Source organism: Glandiceps talaboti, chromosome 7 (genome assembly GCF_964340395.1).
Source record: "Glandiceps talaboti chromosome 7, keGlaTala1.1, whole genome shotgun sequence".
Lineage (NCBI taxonomy): Eukaryota > Metazoa > Hemichordata > Enteropneusta > Spengelidae > Glandiceps > Glandiceps talaboti.
Genome location: NC_135555.1, coordinates 9,732,015 through 9,754,298, shown reverse-complemented (window position 1 = coordinate 9,754,298; position 22,284 = coordinate 9,732,015). Strand labels below are relative to the sequence as shown.

Sequence of the window (22,284 nt, the reverse complement as noted above, 5' to 3'; positions counted from 1 at the left end):
TCTTATTTATATATAAAGGGCAACAAAAAAAGGACTTGGGGAACAATGAACCTTGTGAATGACAGCTCTACACAGTTTTTCTATCTGTACATCAGAAAATTGATTTAAGATCAATTTGCGTTTGGTAGACTTGATAATAGGATTATACCCTAAGCCCTACATTATGTCAATGTCAATAAATAGTACCTGAGGTATACTTTATATCAAATGGTAAGAGAATAGAAATGAAATTTTGTCTCCACTGAGTTTAACTAAGAATATGTCTGTTATTACACTGTAAAATAATATTGGCTCTATTACACCTCATCTTTTCTGTTGTGTTTTGGGTAAGAATAGAATTACAAATCTTGAAAAACATCCATGGTGTCTTTCAATAGTTTTCTTGTTGCAAGATGCTCCTGAACTCATTTGAGAGAGGAAATTTGTCTGATGTATGGCATTGTTAACCTGAATTGGATAAACACCCAATTCGGATCAGATGAACATTTCTGTATGAAAAACAGTTGTCTGGCAGAGCTATGGAAAATGTAGGTCCAAAACAAAAGAATAATCCTATGTAATTCCTTAGTTCTACTGGTAAGATAACATTATGAAAACCAGTAATTCAAGCTCAGTCTTTGATGAATAATGCTGTCCATGTCCATGACCCACCTCATTCAGATGACATTAAGTAGTTCAGGACCTCCTGATCACTGGACTGTACAATGATGGTTAAATGACATTGGTGATAACATCCAACCATTGCATTACTAACTTACAACCATGCAGTTACCTTAGGATGTTTGAAATGAAAATAATGACAGCATATTTTATTAATTCAAATCGAATTCGAAATTGAGATATGGTCACCATTTGTGCAGTGTCTGTATAGTGCTCAAGACAGGAAGCTGGAATATCTGGAGGGAAAACCTGTGTTGTTCATTAAAGTCGAAATGAGCATCTCTTACATACAGATGCGGTTGACTATCAATCAAGCTCAGCCGACACCATTCAAACCCAGACTGCAGTGGTAAGAGGCACACAAACTAACAGCTTAGTCTCTGACAACCATATAAGGCCATGTTCAATTAGGATTACAATTTGGGTGAACAAAATGTTTATCAGAAAAAGCTATGGAAAAAGTTGCCAAGTCCTGTCTACTCCCTGTGACTCCTCTAAAATAATAGCCCTTATGTGGGAACCTTGGATTGACTCAGCGGTCTTTAACCCAATTGGAACCCTGGATTGACTCAACAGTCTTTAACTCAATTGGAGCCTATGTTCATGGTCTGACTGTCCTTGAATAGCATGTGACAAGTTTATGTACCACTCTTCATGTTGTTTTAAGTTCACTCTTGACACTGTGTATGTGAAAACTTTACAGCAGGTCTTTAAGGTAATCTCAACACTATGAAATGACAGCTAACAAGGATTTAGTTTTACATGCACAGAATGAACTTTTTCCTGAGGGAAATGTTAATTATGTATTTGTTCATCTGGACATCAATACCTGTTCCACTGGGTATTTGTTTTATTTTAATGCAATTAATACCTAAACATTTCATATCAGCAGGCTCATTCGTTTTTAATGAACACATTGAGTGAATATATCACTGTAAATGTTACATGCAACATTATTTCAACTTGCCCAAGTCTGTGGGTTTCCTGTTATTTTGTTCCAATGAACTAATTTTAATGTGTGCTTTCCTTTGTTGTTTGTGAGATAACCATAGACTTTAACCATATGCCATGTCCCTCTGCCCTCACCGCCCTCTCGCACATCTGGTTGACCAATGTGTGAGGGTGCCCCATCAAGGTGTACTGTACAGACTAAGATAACCACTGTACTTTGTTAATTCCATTGTGCTGAATTGTTCTATAACCTGCCATATCTCAGTCACTGAGGGTTAGCCATGCTTCTCAGAAAAGTAAATGACTGATGTAAACCTATGGACACAAATGGTATGAAACCAATGAGACCATCTTATACTCCTGTTCAAGACACTTACAATGTAGGTCATTCCATTTAGTTCGTGAGTTTTGCCATCAAGCAGGAAAGAATAAAAAGCACTTCAGCTATTCAAATACATACACTTAAATGTCATGTCATTGGCAGTTCATTGGAAAATACATTCTTAACATCAAACGTCACATCTAGGAAAGAAAAAACCCTTGTTGAACAGTATAAGAAATACACAACTTTGTAGAAAGTATCCATAGTTTTTATAAGCTATTAAATACACACACAGCTATTTAATCAACTAGTAGGAGGAACTCACAGGAAAGCACTTGCAAGTCAAGTCTTCAACATCCAGCATGTGAACTGTTCTCTCATAGTCTAACAGCAATCTTGGCTTTCTACCCAGAAGGCAGTATCAAGGAGTGCTTGGCTTTCTAATTGCAATCCATCTGTTGATCAATGCAAGTCTATACTACCTGTGGGCATCATTACTAGATCAAATGTGTCTTCCTGCCCAGATCCTAAGTGAGCACAGAGGTGGCCAATTTTCACAGGGGGATTCCTTATGAGAAAGTTGTGTTGTAAAGTAATATCGCTGTTGTTAGTTTAAATGAAATTTGTTTCATATGATCTAGGGAATGTAAATTGTTAATTTAGGTGTCAGACTTTATTCCAAGTGTGTAATAATACAGATATAAATAGCACTTTATTTGTTTTTCATTCACATACATGTTAGATAGTAATATAGAGATTACAGAGTGCTTGCCTGCCTGTCTGTCTGTCTGTCTGTCTGTCTGTCTGTCTGTCTCTGTCTGTCTGTCTGTCTGCCTGCCTGTCTGACTGACTGACTGACTGACTGCCTGACTGACTGTCTGTCTGTCTGTCTGTCTGTCTGTCTGTAAGTCTTGCTGTCTGTCTGTCTGTCTGTCTGTCTGTCTGTCTCCGTCTGTCTGTCTGTCTCTGTCTGTCTGTCTGTAAGTCTTGCTGTCTCTGTCTGTCTGTCTGTCTGTCTGTCTGTCTGTCCGTCTGTCTTTCTGTCTGGGTCTGTCTGTCCATCTATCTATCTATCTATCTATCTATCTATCTATCTATCTATCTATCTATCTATCTGTGTGTTTCGATGACTTACAATAATAAACCTTTAGACCAGGTACTATATTATTAGTCTTTTATTTATGTATCCCATTCATAATTTCTTTGCCAACTTTTCTGGAGGATTTGCTATCAAGCAGTATAAATGAAGGTTATACATGTATGGCTCTATTGAAAAGTGAATTGCAAAATAGAAATTGATATGAATCTGTATACTTTTATCTCTTAACTCATTAAGGGAATCAAAACACAGGTATATACCAGTAAATCTGATAAATGCATATCTCTACCTGACGTACATGTTCTTTATCTGTTATGTCTTCCTGTAAATTCATATATATTCCTCAATGTTTTGATATCTTTTCAAAAGATCTAGAGATCGTTATCATTACATTCAAGTTGTCCTACAGGTAAAGGGACGTTGTGTACTGTCTAGTATTTCATTACAAGGTAAGTATGGCAAGCAGTATGCAATGCTTGTCAATTTTTGCTAGACCTCGGTGCTCATTTTTTATAATTGATGAGGGTAGAAGTAAAAAATCATGTGTAGTTGTTCTCTTTCTGTGGATGGCTATGTTGCACAATGCATGTCACTGCCTGCAAAGGAAGGATACACTTGCAAGATCTCAGGACTTTCTGGCATCTTGGACTTTAAAAAAAGGAAGAGATGTAAAGCAGTAAGTGCATGTTGTTATTAGAGAACCTTTCATACTGTGTAGGTGCCCAATCATTTTCTTGGTATGAACTGTATGAACTATGCTATTCCTGATTATTTGGTAGCCTGTGGCTGAGTGATTAATCTGGGATATAACAAAATCACGGCTTTAATGTTTTTATGACGTCAAACCATCACGTTGCTTGGTAGCTAATTGCAGTTGCTTCTCAGTGAGTATATCCAAACCTCATATCACAGGGATCACTGTGTACTCTACAGTAATCAGTTTGGAAAGTTAATCAAAGTTCTGTACTGTAATAACTGTGATGATTTGTGTCTAGACACTATGGGTATAATAAACTGATTACAGATTTCTTCCTGTTGGTAAACTGTATATCAGAACTAATTGTGTGATTTTCATGCAGTGATTGAAATCAGCGTGATAATCTATGTGTCCAGATAGACTTGACCTCTATGTGCCCTTTAACCTTTGAACTTCACCTGTCGATGTACATTTATTGACAACACGAGACGGTATGTGATTACTTGTCAACGATATTTGATCTGAGTCTGCTTCAAGTTCGCATGAGAGTTCAAGTGCCGATATTGCAAGTCATCTATTACATTTGATGATTCTGTCAGTAGGATAGCAAACTTTGCCATCAAAATATCGCGTAGTATCGTGTGGTTTGTTGTTTTATGCGAGACTATTGAATTCGGGCAGATTCACACGTTGGAAAGTTATTTCCATGACAATAGATTAATGTTTACCTGAGGCTAAGTTCGAAACAATGGGAGAAGGCTTGTTGCCAATCTGTCTTTAATAGAACTTGTCTGTGATTCATCCCATGCACATGCCAAAATTAACCTGTTCAAACAAAAAATATGAGATTTATACCAGAGTCATTCTACATCACAGTAATACATGTACACGTCTACATCATTCATTCTGAAGTGTATGAAATACACAATGTATACAAGACAAAAAATTCAAAGTCGCCATTAGTCTGCATAAATTATTATAGTCTACATGTTTAATTATAATATTCTCAATGGAATACTGGTAAAGTTACCTTTTTGAGGTCTGGACAATGTAACTGTCATCTGAATTTTTCAGATGTCTTCATTTTAATGATACTAAGCCATCTGGTCAAGTGACTTCCTAGTGGAGTCATCTGACAGTAGGCTGTTGTACATGTAAGTAGATAAAAGGTTGTAACCACAATCACTGTTGAGCAACGTACGATTCTCACTGTTGACTAGGAACGGATCGCAAATTAAAAAATTTGAAATGTAGGTTAGGATAGCGGAATAGTGTTAGCGATAGCCATTCTCAAATCTACTTGGTCTTTTAATTGTTCATTACCTTTTTCCAAACCAATGCTGCAGATCTCATGGTTACCATGCTTGGTTTAGAAAACACTTGCAGCATTCATGAATTTAAAGTAAGTACTACAAAACGACTACAAAAACCACTTCTTGGTGCTGGAGACTTTAATATACATTTTTGAGTAATAAGCAATTTCATATCTGATGAATATGCAATACCACAACTTGTTCACATCATTACATCAGCACTGGTTAGTTTTAAAGCTATTAAAATTGTGTTGAGACAGTGAGGGAAAAACATACACCAACATTTTTATTATCATTCTTTAAGTTTAGCAGCTGTGATACAATTATGACAAGCCAGGCTCATAACAAGATACAATTTTTTATGCCGTTTGTATTCGATGTCTTAGTGGTTTCCATATTTAATTAGTCTGTTCACTGTGCTTTTGAGATACATTGTCAGCTGGTCGTACCTCCTAGCCCTTGTATCAACAGCTTGTCTTGAGAATAGTTTAAACTGATTGAGGTAGCGACACCCTCAAAAGTTGTTATCAAACACACATATGTTAAATTTACATAATTACATGTAAATTCCATGTAAATTGTCACATGCCACTACACTAATCATGTTAATTGTTTAATGTTCATTCCTGTGATGTCAGCAATGCGTGTACATTTACATAATGACTTCATTTGAATAATGAAAGTCTGACTAGTTGTAATGGTTTTAGGCACTGTACTATGTGATCAACCAAGTTATTGGGTGATTATTTTCCATGTGTAATTTGCTAAGTATTCTGAAGACAAGCTGTTGATTTGGGCATCTGCTATCAAATACATATGAGGGCTAGGGGTTATGACCAGTTAACGATGTATCTCAACAGAGCCATGAACAGACTAATGTTTAATGTCACTTGTTTCAATACTTGTAAAAGTACTCACTTTTGTACCTAATTTTGTAGAGTGGTTTATACTATAGGCGTATAAATACGGTATATCCATCTGTGTAATTGAAAGAATGATAAATTCAATCTGCTTTCCAGATAAAAGATCTCCGAAAGAAGTCATTTTCTAGTTAAGGGAAAGCGGCATGTTCATAAAAGCAAAAGCTCTAGCATTCTTTATATATACTTACTCTCTTGATTTTATCATTGATTTTCAATGTCGATATACATTGTACAAATATATTTTGCTACCTAAAACAGTTTTAATCAAATGCTATATGTGAGTAGTATGGATATGGTATTTTGACATTTGTTGAAATCAATGCATTGGTAGGATAATGCTAATTTTACAATTAAAGAAAAATAAGGGATAATCATTTCTGAAAATTTCTGAAAAGGGACACATTGAACGACAAATACTATCGAAATTGATTTTTTTTTCAACCATGGAAGAGAAATGACATGATTAGCCACTAAAACCAAAATTTGTCAATTAATTGTAGTAGCTAAAAGTATCAAAATCACCAGTATTTCAAGTAGACTTTTTCCCTGGGGTGGAAGTAAGATGGTTATTTGGTATTAGACAACAGACAACGTAGTGACTAAGACTACTGAATGAATGAATAATTATATATAGGTTATTTTTGACCCTGTGTGTAGTAAACCTCTGTATAGAATACTACTAGCACTTCAAATGTACATTGACAACCAAATCAACCAGACAATTTTAATTCACACTATTCATGTTATATTATATGCTTTTTAGACAATGCTCACAAAGTACATGTTTATTCTCACACCATACCAGCATAGTTATAATAGCATAACCTTTGCTGGTTATCTTGACTATTAAGGAAAATGACAAATGGTTGATTATTCAAACCTAAATTAGATTACTGTAGTCACCATTATAATAACTGAAACAATCTCACAAATAACATTGTCTATGTCCCATCTATTAGAATATTCAAAGAAGTGTCAAAGCAAATCTCAACAGTTTTTCCACCTTACCAGTCCTGCCCACACAGTCAGGCACAACAGCATCGTTTAACTTGGTATGGTGTTATGATACTTATTCATAATCATTCATAATCATATTCCTTAAGTAAACTGAAACTACAAGAGGAACTACGTCATGATGAACATCGTTTGAAACCAGGCTGTTTACTATGATGTTGTGTTACATTGGTGAACACTGACTGTCATCGTACTTCCTAGTCCTAGATACCAACTACCTTGTGCTGAGAACTGTTAGAACTGTTTCAGCCACACTCCCAAAAGTCGTCATCAAACACTTATATGTTAAATTTACATAATTACATGTAAATGATCAAATGTGCCCTTCACATGCTTTATGTGTTAACTCCTGTGATCATCTCTGCTGTACATGTACATTTACATAATGACTTCATTTGAATAACATCATGGTTGTAATCAGGTTATTGGGTGTACACTTACATAATGACTTCATTTGAATAACGTCATGGTTGTAATCAGGTTATTGGGTGTACACTTACATAATGACTTCATTTGAATAACGTCATGGTTGTAATCGGGTTATTGGGTGTACACTTACATAATGACTTCATTTGAATAACGTCATGGTTGTAATCAGGTTATTGGGTGTATGCTTTCATAATGACTTCATTTGAATAATATGGTTGTAATCACGTTATTTGGTGTACGCTTACATAATGACTTCATTTGAATAACATCATGGTTGTAATCAGGTTATTGGGTACACTTACATAATGACTTCATGTGAATAATGTCTTGGTTGTAATCACTGAAATCAGGTTGTTGGGCAAACATTTTTAACTCGTGATTACCATCTTGTTCTATTTCTGAAAACAAGCATTAGTTTTGAGGGCTAGGATGTACAGTGGCAGCTACTGATGTAACACAACAGCACTGTAAACAGGCCATTTGAAACCCCTTGAAATGAAAGTCATGATTAGTGATGCATTCAAAAATGACGCCAATATAATGTAGTCGTATTATATTTTGGCGTAATTCTTAGATCCATTACATTCTGTAGACTCCACTGCACTTTAAACATACAACTGGCGGCGCCTTGGACCCTATTTTGCATACGACTGACTGTATGTTTGGAGGTGGAGAACTTGTGATGACTCACTGGCAAGTAATCACCAAAATATAAACATTCCCTATATTCCTAAAATTTGTCTCTTTTGGAAAGGTTTTTTCATTCTATGAAACAAACAGACTGATTTTCAACTAATTTGTGTATCAAGTTACCATCCTACGACATTCACAAACAATTTGTACATGATACATGACCTGTGTGTTTCTCGGAGCACAGAAAAAATGCTGAAAACAAGACCCAGAAGCTAGTGCTGTGTACAGCAGTTTGAATTTCCCACATTTGCATAGATTAGCCATAATCCTCTTTATATAGGGCAGTTCTGTCTTAAATTGATTATATCATCTCAACACAGACGTAGCATATACTTGTAATGTAAGTTTAATGATGATATTGTCAATTAGTCAGTATTCTTTTGAGTATGGATTTAGACATTACTTTTGATGACAAAATAAAGATATGAAATTATGATTGCTAATTATTTTGACTTCATCAATTTAGAAATATATGGAATCTTTAAGAAACTTATCTTTTTAAAAGGCATTTCTAATGACAGACTTTTAAAATCATGTGTGTCCATGATTTGCTACTTTCACATGTCTGTCTGTTTGCATGCATGTAATATACGGTATGTATGTGTTTGTGTCTGAGTGTAAAAATCGCAAGCTGATTGATTGTCATGTTATTTGGTGGTAGAATTTGGCCAAATGGACTGTGTTTTCTATTTTCTATTGATTTCCATTGGTCTATCGGACTACCGCCTTGTGAATTTTGTTGGCTATATATGATATTTAGTAGTCTACAAATGTACATGTTGTATATGCCCTTGACTACTGCTAGTTTTCACAGTCCTGCTGTGTCTGTTCAAGTCTGTGTATGTGTCTTATTGACGAGGAAAACTTAGGATCATATTGTCCTTAAACATATATATATTCCTGCCCCTTTAATAACCAAAACAATGTAGAGGACTTGATGTCATCAGGTACATTTTTGTACATGTATCTTTATATTTATTTATTCAGTTCAGGCAGACATTGTCTATAGTGTGGTTCAGACAACCGTAATCATTTAGCAACTAAAGTGTATTAAACATGGGGGTAATTGCTTACATGTAATGTCAGACTTTAACACAATCATTGTAATGGGGTTTAATGTAGAACGATTCACATTCACATCAACTGATTGCTCACTCTCACAGAGACTGGATTAGACAAACATTTATGAAAATTTAACTATGCCACATTTTAAAAACGGAGAATACTGTGAGTTGTATGTCATTTTTCTGTATTCAGTCAACCAGTATGACTAGGAGGCCAAAGTAATTTTACTGCTTCAAACAGAAATAGCTTGTCTTACCTTTGCAATGCAATTAAGAAGTATAATGGTGTAAGGAAAATTGTAATATTTATGCATGTTTTATTCAGATCATCTGTAGACCTGCATGTACATGTACATGTATTTTCTTCAAAATGAACAAAGTGTTTTCTTTCAAGTCACCACACAGTAAGGTATTGGAGAACATAGAGTTTTTGATGAGTCATAAGAAATTACTGTACGTCACTGGTGTGTCATCATAGAGGGTACGGTACGTTGGTCACATAGTAAAATATCTATATAGGGGAACAAAATATTGATGCATCACAGGGAATTGCTGTCAGTAACATGTTCAACTGGTACAGAGAGTGCATTGATCACCATATACTGTTGTTATTCAGAGATCGCAAGACTTTGGTGTATCACCAAGAAACTGCAATGTATGATTGGTATGTCAAAATTGGCTAAGAGGTCACACTGGTCACATATAGTAAGGATAGGGAACTCAAATTTTAGTTGCATGTGAACAAATTGCTTTGCATCAGTGATGCATCAGAGCAGCTTAGATGGCACAGTACTGTAGATGTTATATACAAGATAAGTCTCCGGTTGATCTAAGCAGTCCTGTATATCTCAAATGGCAATTTGATAATTTGTCTGTCTTTAGGTTTAGTGAAATCGTTAAATCAAAGCTTAAGGTCGATGCATGCAGATGTTCAATAAAGTCTGCAGGGTGTTCTGCAAAGGAAGTAACTGAAAAGACTAGAGGTTGCTCATTATTGATCAGAATGAAGCTTTGAAGCAGAACATGAAAAATATGGATTTGTAAAGTAATATTCTAAATATTCATGGCAATTTACTTGTACTAAATAATCAATTTTTGTGAATGTTTCACCCTGGTTACTGAGATAATTTCTTCCATACAATTACATTGCTCACAGTATGGAAATTTCTGAGTAGGGCAACTTAATTTTCAATTATCTAGGCCTTCATATTATGTACGTTCTTTCAGATAGCTATGGTTTTGTATTGATAACAGAATAACTTTCAAGGTAAAGATACATGTATACATATTTATGAGTGCTTTTGGTATAGACCATATATAAATACATTGTACATATAATGCTAAACTAGTATATGTAATTACTTGTATACAAACAAATATTCGCTCGGGGGAAAGAGTAATGAGTAAAGTTGAAATAGTGAAGATATTATGGGGTTTTTTTTGGCCTGATTGAACTGTATGTGTGAACAACTTACGACAAAAAAATGCTGGGCCAGTTGTTTTTGTATTTATCATACTTGCACCATGCACTTGGGGTGTTAAAAAAAATTAGAGTTTGGTAAAAAGCTTAGATTAAACTGGTTGTGGATGAAAATCGTCTGAGGTGATCTTGTACTAGGGGTGTTTTGATGAAGAATTGTTCAAGACAAACTGACTCAATAGTTAATACACATGTATGCAAAGTAGGTCAAGAAGTTTCTGTTTTTCTTTGCAATGAAATATTCATATTTATAAATTTGTTTACATTGGGTGTACAGTTCTCTGAACGCAGGAAGGGATTCCTTTCTTTTACAGTAGTAAATGTATTGCAAAGAAAAACCAGAAACTTCTACCTTTTCTAAAGAAATTGCATATGTAACATAAATGGTAATAGACTGCAATGTAAACAATTGCTTTTTTGTAAACTGGAATGTAACATGACATGTACACACTTTACAAATAACACCCAATAAAACCTTAAATTACAAAAAAAAAGTAGGCCAAGAAAACTTTAGTTTGTGTAAAAATCCCTACATTCAATAAGTATCAGGCAAGTAGGTTTGATAGTTAGTAATTTTGTTTCTAAGGTGTCTCAGTGATACAGTGTACATTACCCAGGTTTGATAGTTAGTAATTTTGTTTCATGGGGTGTCTCGATGATATACATTACCCAGGTTAAATTAGGTGATCAAGTTTATCATGTGAAAATTAGACTGCAAACAGAGACAATTGTTTAGGGAAAAAAATAATTAAAATGTAATTAGTTGTGCTGCAGTGCCATGAGCATTATGTGAGTAGAGCATCGTGTACACAATTTTGTATAGAGAACATGGCAATATAGATATTGATTTAGAAAATACAATGCATGTACATTGTATAATAGAGACGCTTTTCATGAAATAAAGACCCTCCTTCAGAAAAAAGAGATTTCTTCAAGTCTCATTGCCATCTGTGGTCTCTGTATGATCTCTTTGTGTATACCTTTGATTTGATGTGCTCCAGGACATCTTTATGAAAGTAGGATGATACTGTTGTCATGGTAACCATAATGATTCTCTCTCAAGTTTACTTTTAGGTATGGTAAACAGAAAAGTTCATAACAGAGTGTCAGGGATGTAGAGCAAACAAATCCTTACTAATATGTCATATTTGTGAAAAGGCTGTTTAAAGATTCTCTGTGCACCATTTGCATAAACATGGTAGAATTCCTCGAATTAAACATTTTATACAGTACTTACAATGTACATTGCAATTTGTATATATAGGTATATCAGTAAAGTTTGTTTATTTTAACATGGCGAAACTGAGGTTCAGTAGTGTTATAGCCAACTGTCTGTTTGTCTGCTAGACTGAAAAACTAGCCATTGTTGGTTATCATCCTTTCTATGAAGGAGAGGGATGATAAGGATGAGCAGTGTATTTTACAGCCTATCTGTACATTTTTGAAAAACTGAAAGTCTGATACTACTAGACTTATTTACCTAGTCCTAGTTGGGAACTGTACCATCAGAGTGTTTGTTGGGAACTGTACTTCAAAGTGTTTGTTGGGAACTCTACTTTCAGTAGTGTTGTGGATTTGTTCCAAAATTAGTGATCAGATCAGCAATATGCAAATTAGGTGTAAAACACATGTTACTCCTTGAAATAATCATTGCATGCATGTACACAAAATGTACAATGTACACATAGATATGTCGAGAAAGTTTGTTTTTCCTTAATAGCCTTAAAGCTTATCAAACTTCAGGTAATATAATGATAAGAAGTTTGCTTATCTAATGCAGGTTTGAGTCTGCATCATAATGATCAAAACCATTAGCCATAGAAATAGTGCATCCATGTGGAATTATTTTGAAGACATAATAATCAAGAGCCGTGATGAATAAAATTAGTTTTGGTGTATTGTCACATTTGAAATGCTTTTACAGGTGACAATATCCATAATGCCATGTGTGCGTATCACAATTACAAAATACTTTCACAGTTTTTCCTTCCGAGTGACCAATTTGAAAACAAATATCGCGCATCTGTAACTTTATAGAAATTGTACAAAGAACACTGAATTAATATCCTGCAGGTGGTTTACCATTTAATGGAAATATCAAATTGTAATTTCCGCAGTGTATGGTTTGTTCGCAAATCAGCATGTGTGTTTTACAACTGTCATTTCATTAAGTTTATTGATCAAAACATACTGGCGTTAGTTCATCTAAGCCATCCATTTTGAGAGATATCATAGTATGTATCATGAATACATCAGAGTGAGTGTTTTATGGCTGTCATTTCATTAACTTTATTGATCAAAACATATTATAGTTGAGTAACTTCATCTAAGCCATCCATCATGAGAGATATCATAGAATGTACATGTATCATGAATACAGCAGAATGGGTGTTTTACGACTGTCATTTTATTAAGTTTATTAATCAAAACATACTACAGTTAGTTCACCTAAGCCATCCATTAGGAGAGATATCAAAGTCAGAATGTATGATAGTACATATGAATAATTAATAGGAAAGTTACTAATCATTTTCTGTTGTCACCATGTAATCGGAATCATGTCTGAGATTATTTTTTTTGCAGTCACATTCTACTCTGAGTTTTATGTGTTTTAATTATTCATCAGCTTTTGTCTTGTGTTATGGTTTCATGCCATCGACATCAATTTTATGGGAAAGTGAAAACTTCATATTCCAAAATTCTTGATATTTTTTACACATGTATATCAGGTGGTAGGTGGCGGCGACAGTGTTTAATCTTATGAAAATTGTCAAATCAGCTTTTAGTCCCGAGGACTATTAAAATAGGCTCCATGCGTCTGTCAGTCCGAGCATTCATCCGTCTTTGATAGATATGTCATTACCCAGCCATACAAGATCTGCTTTCTCTCACAAAGGTGACATATCATATGCGACATATGCGTGTCAATTTGTTTCATGACATCAAATTTTACTGAATGGTGGCTATATTTGTGATAAAAAATTAATGTTAACTGCATAACTGTGTGTTCTACAATTGTTAATTCTCAAAATAATTAAACAATTATTTTCCTAAATTTGTTTATACAAGTGATTAAAGTGCTTTGGAATGTTTATGTTATAATATACCTCTACCCAAGTAGTCATAAATGTACATGTGAACTGCTCAATTTAGAGAATGACTGGATGGTTAAAGTGTTTATTGGGCTATTTATGAGGTAACCACTTAGGGAGGATCATAAAAAGTCTCTTGAAGTTTCCACGAGCCCATTCACTGAAATTTTAACATTAGCATGCAAAACCAAATACAACCTACAGACAGCTACAGAATCAATACTTGAAGATTGCTCACAAAAAAGTAACCTAGTATGATATCATTAGTATGATGAAAGTTTGTCTGTGCAAAAGTTCAGTCTAAGTTAATGGATTTAACTTCATATTGCATCAAAATTTACAGTTATCTAAGCTTTTGCCAGGTATCCACCATGGCTTCGTCAGTGTTCTCTGAAGTCATGGCGCATGCACATCAGTGGAGGTCTCCAGCATCTACATAAGGACCACTCAGGTCATTCATTTGATCCTGACAATGTTACGATTTGGGATCGTGAGTCGGATTTGTTTAGGCAAGGGATTAAAGAAGCGATTCAGGTTTGGACTTTAAAACCACCTATGAACTGTGATGGGAGATGTTACCAACTTCTGAGAATTTGAAACAATTGTCTGACGTCACACATTCACCATGACTTCAGAGAACGCAGACAAAGCCATGGTGGATACCTGGCAAAAACTCATCTAATTGTCAATTTTGGTGCAATACGAAGTTAAATCCATTAACTTAGACTATTATGGTATTGATAGTGACCAATGTATTCATTTACATTTGTAAGTAATCATTACTATTCATGTCATTTGCTAATAAACACTTATCAGGATTCATCTCAATGTCCCATGTGAGCTTTATAGATGACATGATAGTGTATAAATGTGTAGATGTACAATATAATGTTATTCTGTCTGTCTCAGTACTATTTATACATATTTCTGCCAGACAGCTGGCATTTCACTTTCAGGTCTTATCATGACATCTTTACATTAAAAAATCCTTAAATAATCACTATGCAGTAGTTTCATCATCAAATTTTTATTCCAATATATTGCAGTATTACTTAGTACAGTATCATCTTTAGTCCAGGAGGTTCAAAATGGCTCAGGAATCATAGCAGATGACAGACTGGGTATTTCCATGGTAACCAGTGATTTTGCCACTCAACTTTTCTTCCAACTTAAGTAGGAGTCACTGTCATACAATGTACATGTACATGTATGTTGGTAGATGAGACTGACTCATTGTCTTGTGGGATGTAGCATTTATTCAAGATGTCATACATAATACTATAAAGTAGTTTATGGCCTAGCTGAGAGAAAGTGTATCTGACTCACTGTCACTCAGACAAGAATTAACTTTGAAATCTCAAAAATGTACTTTTGCATGAAGCAAAAGAGTTGTGTATTGCAGAGCTGAGATATCATATTCTGTCCAGTAGGTCATACTTGTAATGTTGTTCAGTGCTGATGTACATGTAAATTCATTTTTACCTGAAAGTAACTCTAATTTAACTGCTTTTCTAAATTAAATGGCTGTAATATGCTCTATTCTGGTGTTATACATTTGTTCAATCCTGTGAGGTTTAATAGTGTGATTTGTATATGGTAATCTGCCAACCTGCAAATTGGTAGATTTACCTGTTTTGTAAAGTACTATGATCATTCTCTATGCACATGTCATGTTCATACAGTCAGAACATTCATGCAAAATGCAAATGTTATTAATTTGACATATTAATAACCTGCCAATCAGTATTTCTTATTTGAACATGCACATGATGGTAAATGAAACTGTAGTGGAAAATATCATGGCTTTTTCATGGCATTGCTTTTGCTATCTTTTCTCAGGCTTTTCATAAGGCTAAAAGTAACAATGTCCATTTGTCATTTAAATGCAAATTAAGCACCAAGCACCATTTAGATGCAAATGAAGCACCAATGCACTAATTAAAATGCAAATAAAGCACCAATGTACTAATTAAAATGCAAATGAAGCACCAATGCACTAATTAAAATGCAAATGCAGCACCAATGTACTACTTAGATTCAAATGAAGCACCAATTCTTGAAGTACCCAATCACATTGTTGGAGTGGAAAAACTACAGTATTGTAGTGAAATAAATCATGTTCAGACATTTCAATATATTGCACAGATTTATCAATTTAGTACATTGAAATCACAAACATGGAATGATTCTATTCAATCTGTGAGGTATGTAGTTAAGCAGTTTTAGTGAGTCTTACAAACATCAGGTAACTGCTCCAGACAGTCTTATACTGTTTAGACTGTGGAGTCCTTGAGGTACCAGTTCTAGTCAGTCTTACATGTACATGTAGATGTCTCTTCATTCCCTGAGTTAGCTTCTGTAGACAGTCTTATGCTGTTCTATTAGATGTGATTTGACATTACGGTTCACCAAGACTGGCAATCTGTTTGAATGCTTCAAATGTTAATTTGTACCCATTAGTTCCACCGTACATTTAGGTGCATGTGTTACATGTAATGCTACAATCATGCATATAATACGTATGAGTCACTGCTTGGATGGTACTTTGCTTAGTGGTACATTTTCTACATTTATGAGTAATCGCCATGGAGATAGAATAAGATACGTAATGGTACAAGTTTCTGTGACATTAGCCAGGGTTTACCATCAGAATTTATGGCAACATATGAAATAAAATTACACCAACTTTTGTCATCTGTAACTTATACCTATTTTGAATTTCACCGTATGGGCATGAAGTGTATAGATATAACATCAGCCAAAAGTTTGATATTGCAGTTTTACTGTACTTCTTGTCAATTTTATTACTATACATTGAGATTGGCAGTAGATGCAGTATTCAGGGGTTTTGGAACCCTGTCCTGATATCACGTTTACATGTACATAAAACGTCTGTAGTGCCGAAAATTTAGCGGCAAAACTTTGTGCTAAAATGTGAAAGTGCACTTAGTCTAGCAGTTGCCTATGTCACATGCACATGTCTTGCACAATGAAAATCTAACTATCAACTAGGGACACACAAATTTATGAGTAGAAATGTACATGATTTCTAAGATGTTTTTCCCCCAAATGTATCACAACTTCATGCAAACAAGCCACTTTCAACACAGTGGTCAGAATTTGTTGGAATAGACATGTAGTAATCACAACAAAATACTATCATGTGTTTGTCATCAAAGTACTTCACCAGGTGACCGCTGAACATTAAACAAATCTACTAGTAACTTGTCTAGCCTAGAATCCAGAAATGAGAGCAAAGTCCCCACACAACAGGATCCTCAGCTAAATCTTAACTTGTACAAGTTATGATCATAGTATATTTTTCTTTGATCAACCAGATTGAACTCTGTGACTTGAGTGTCTTACATGTATCATACAGGTCAAGAACTCTTGGCAAGGGACTCCCAATGTCACTCATATTTCATTCAGACAGGTGATTATAACTGATACTATCTGTTTAATGGCATGAATGATAGTAGCTCCAAACACAATACTCATAAAAGTAAGTCCTTTGAATAAAATCTGTATGTTAGAGGTCTCACAAGTTAATTAAGCCCTCACTCATGTCATAACCCTACAGTTGGTTTATGAACTTTCTGTAGACTGAGAATCACGAAAATAAGAATGAGTGACTTCAATCCTTTTCTGTTTTATACTGCACTGTTGAGATACACTTGTTAGCTGGTTGTACTTCCAAGCCCTCCTATTGGTAAAATGACTGTCAAACTGTATCTGTATCAGTAAAAAGACATTAATGACCACATAACTGGTATGTGATAGAGAGCAGACACTAAGTCCAGCTGGATGGCTATCTTGTATTTGTCATGAACAGAGTGCTGTCTATGAAGGTTTCCCATTCTCATTCAAAACACTGGGTTAATTAGCAATACATCATCAAGTTAATGTAATGTCACTAATAGTATATGTTTGTACACATACAATGTATCCAAATGCACAATGTACGTAAACAGAGACAGTTCATACTACACTGTGAGACTGTATAATAATGAAGTCCTCTAGTCATGCTTTAATAACTTCAAGTCACAACTGTCACTGTGGGTCCTAATAAATTCTATATTTGTCATTCTCTTTTTGTCAATCAGAGCAATAATACTAATTAAGTCTCAGTCACTGTTTGGTTTCAAAACTTGCATGGCCAACTTTAATCAAAGATCACGAAACTTAAAGTATGCAAATACAAATGTCAAATTCAAAATATTTCTCCAGCTGCTTCAGCTTTGAGAGGAAAAAACTAAATGATATCAATAAAATCATGTTGAAATTTCGGTACGATATTTCTAGCATGTTAGTAAGTAGTGGAGTACTTAGGAACATGTCATCTGTTCTTGGTATGTATATATGTATGTATTTCTGTCTAAAACCTTATCGAGATAAAATGTCTTCTGTCCAATAAAGTGATAGATAGTTGACGTTTTGGGAGTAACCGTTCTATGAGATAAAAGTCTAATATTACTAAAAGTGTAGGAAATCTATGATGTTATGAGTAGAATGGGAAACGGAAGATAACAATCCAGCAGCTACTAAACACTGTCTGAAGCTGTTATACGGATACACTTAAGAACCTAAAAACACAGATCTGATGCCATTCTATTAGGGGAGAGGAATTTTTATCTATTACCTGTTCTTCAAAGCAAAACGATTTGATCTGTAATGGTTTCAGGTCTCACTACTTTGATGAAAATTGTCATATTGATACATAATGATACTCACTCACAAGAACCAACGTTGCTCTCAAGTGGTCAACACATACTCTATTTTTCACTTTCCCCATTTTCAGTAGTTCACCTGTCGTTTACTTCAGTTGGCTTTCATTATTTAGAGTAGCAGACATTACATGTACTGTGGTATACGCATTGGAAAATGCAATGATTTAGTGATATGAATCAGAACACTATATACTTTAAAGTTATATACCCCTTTAACACAACTCCACACTTACTCTACTGACTGTGACAGTAACTCAAAACACATCTAGATGTGAGTATAATAAGTAGTTGTGTCACAACACACCAATGAGATACCAGTAGGTAGTATGCAATATAAGCTGTATGTGTGTGTCTGTGTACATGTATGTGCGCACAGCCTAGGAACTATACATATGGGTGCATTTTCTACGATCTCTCTCCCATAGTATTGGCTTTCTGTGGCACGACATTCTGTTCTTTACCATGTGTACTAACAGCAGAAGTTTAATGCTATTGGAGCATTGATATCATTGTAATGATGTTACCACATTCTCACATATGACTTTAAGACTAAAGGTTGAGTTTGTAGTAAACAGAAAGAAGTAACCAATTACAACCACCTGTCAATGTGTGATAGATTACTACTGACATGCACTGTTCACCCTTTCCTCAGCAAGGGATTTCAGTAGAATTTGTCCATTTGATTATACATAGAGAGAGAGGATTGTAGAAAAGGAGCCAACACATATAATTTCGAGACTAATGTATATGTACTTTATAGGGTATAGCACTCAGTAGATGTATGTATACAATAACATATAAATCTCAAGTTGCATGTTCTGCATGTATACATATCATAAAACTCAAGTTGCTTGTTCTGCATGAACACATATATGTAGTGCATATACCTAGGCTGTTGTACATGTACATTTATACTTGGTAAACACAATTACTCCTCATTGCACATATTGGAAAGTGTTCTGTCTGTTCGATGCTGGTGAAATATAAGACCCTCAAGTTCCTCAGTATCATTTCTACCTCTGTTTTATCTAAAGTAATGATCCAGTGTATTGAAAGCTGTGTTGCATTTGATAATCAGTCTCCCTTTCCCCTTCTACATTTATGAAACCATGGTAAAGTTTGAAAGAAATGTGAAAAGGTTGTATACATTTACAGTAATAGTGATTGAAATTGAAATTGTTATTTGTGAAAAAAACTACAGCAGTTACGATATTCCGCTACAAATATAGATTTACGTACATGGTGTTGAGCAAATCTAACAATAGCTAACACTCAATTGGTTGTTACATAATTTCCTAAGATTGTCATTAGTGAGAGTAATATCCTAAATTGTTGTATAATGTACTCCTACAAATGAACTGTAATATGACCCTGATATAATAAGTAACTTCTAATTAATATTACACAACTTTTTTTTAATTTTTTTAATTTTTTTTAATGTCCATGTTTTGCATTTTAATCATGTATGTCAAATTATGATATGTATTAAACAGAAGTATAGATACCTACCCCTGTGTATTTGTGACCAAGAGTTAAACTAGCTAGGACTTACCCAACCACATGGCTTCAGCAATCTGTCTAATTGCTTGTCTATATTGTGTAGGACTTGAATTTAATTTCTATGTTGAGTAGTCGGATATTAATAGTCAAGTGAACTGTTTCAGTGAGAATTTTCTGTTGATTTCCATTGGTCTAACAGGCTGCCCCTAAGTTTTAAAATTCAATAGTCTAGATGCAATATTCAGCCAACTGTTTGAGCTACAATTTTCTATTGATTCACTTTGCTCTAACAGACTACCATTGTACAAATCTGTTAGTCTAGCTACATGTACAATGTTTAGTAGTCTAAGAGTCATGGACTACCGCTAATTTAGTAGTTTAGATACCGTGTGTAGTAGTAGTCTGTGTGCGCTGGACTACTGCTAATTTGGTAGTTTAGATACAATGTTTAGTAGTCTATGTGTCCTGGACTACTGCTAATTTGGTAGTTTAGATACAATGTTTAGTAATCTATGTGTCCTGGACCACTGCTAATTTGGTAGTCTAGATACAATGTTTAGTAGTCTATGTGTCCTGGACTACTGCTAATTTGGTAGTTTAGATACAATGTTTAGTAGTCTATGTGTCCTGGACTACTGCTAATTTGGTAGTTTAGATACAATGTTTAGTAGTCTATGTGTCCTGGACTACTGCTAATTTGGTAGTTTAGATACAATGTTTAGTAGTCTATGTGTCCTGGACTACTGTTAATTTGGTAGTTTAGATATAATGTTTAGTAGTCTATGTGCCTTGGACTACTGCTAATTTGGTAGTCTAGATACAATGTTTAGTAGTCTATGTGTCCTGGACTACTGTTAATTTGGTAGTTTAGATACAATGTTTAGTAGTCTATGTGTCCTGGACTACTGCTAATTTGGTAGTCAAGATACAATGTTTAGTAGTCTATGTGTCCTGGACTACTGTTAATTTGGTAGTCTAGATACAATGTTTAGTGGTCTATGTGTCCTGGACTACTGCTCATTTGGTAGTTTAGATGCAATGTTTAGTAGTCATGATATATGCCTTGGACTACTGCTAATATTGAGCCTTGGCCTAATATAAAAGATATACATGTATTGTAAAGTTTTAATGTAACATATTTGATGATGATAGTTGTCATAGTTTAATTAAAGAACCATGTATTGAAATCCCATGTGGAGGCTAAGAATAATTTACTTGGTAAAGTAATCCGTAAATGATACATCCAGTGATGTTTTAATGGAAGTTAGAAATTACTTTTGACCTTTTTTTAACCTTTAACCTCAAATAACCATCATCGTTCTTTCTCATAAAAATTTCACAGCGAAAGAAAATTGTTCATCTTATTCTTAATCCCAAGTTTCAATTTCCTCCGTCATACTGGCGACTGACAAAGTGCCTCTAACACATAGTCATAGCAATTGTTATAATGTAAGAAAACTTTTTATCCATCAACTATTTTGAATTCAGAATTTTATGAATTGGACATCAATCTGAATCATGAAAGTTTTGTTTTTGCACAGCTTACTTTCTTATGCTGTAATTAAAGCATTGTGTGTGTATCACTGTGTGTGTGTGTGTGTGTGTGTGTGTGTGTGTGTGTGTGTGTGTGTGTGTGTGTGTGTGTGAATGTGTCCTCTAAGCCAATTGACGTGCTACTGATGCACACAATTACTAGTGACGCACCAAAATTTGATGTGACACGCCACTGACGCACACAATTTCTAGTGACGCACCGAAATTTGATGTTTCCCCCATCTCTTACTATGTGGTGACTCATCAGAAATGCCATTTTTTATCAGTTTGACCCAGAACAACAAAATTTGGCTATCATTAGAGGGCACACTGGTGTGTATGCATGTGTGCATGGGTCTGTTTGTGTCTGTGTGTATGTGTGTATATTAGACTTTCACCAAGCACATCTAATAATTCCAGTTGTCCATCCAATCTCAGATTGTTGTTTTATCTTAAGGTAGTACATGCTTTAGAAATAAAAATCTTGCTGTTATTTTGTTCAAATTTCAACCCATTTTTAGTTTCGATAAAAAAACAAAAAATGGAGGTTGCCGCTTAGATTTTGGAAAATAAGTGTCAAATTTACAGAAAAATGAAGCCATTTTAGAATCCAATATGGCCACCAGATGACTCTAAGAGAAAATAAAAGAGTATTAATTTCCTTGAAAATCAGATGGTGAACTTCAAACTTTCTGCCATTATTTCAAAGAGACAGAAAACAAGCTTTCATATGGCAAAGTTTGGAATTTGATTTTCAGAGAAATTGGTCAGTGAGGTACATTCTATT

The 22,284-nt window shown here is 34.6% G+C and overlaps 1 protein-coding gene across 1 annotated transcript in view; it reads left to right on the top strand.

Annotated features, from left to right (window-relative positions):
• The window catches only part of LOC144437682 (palmitoyltransferase ZDHHC3-like), a 62,772-nt gene that overhangs the window by 13,821 nt on the left and 26,667 nt on the right, over positions 1 to 22,284 (top strand). The gene's annotated exons all lie outside the window — the stretch shown is intronic.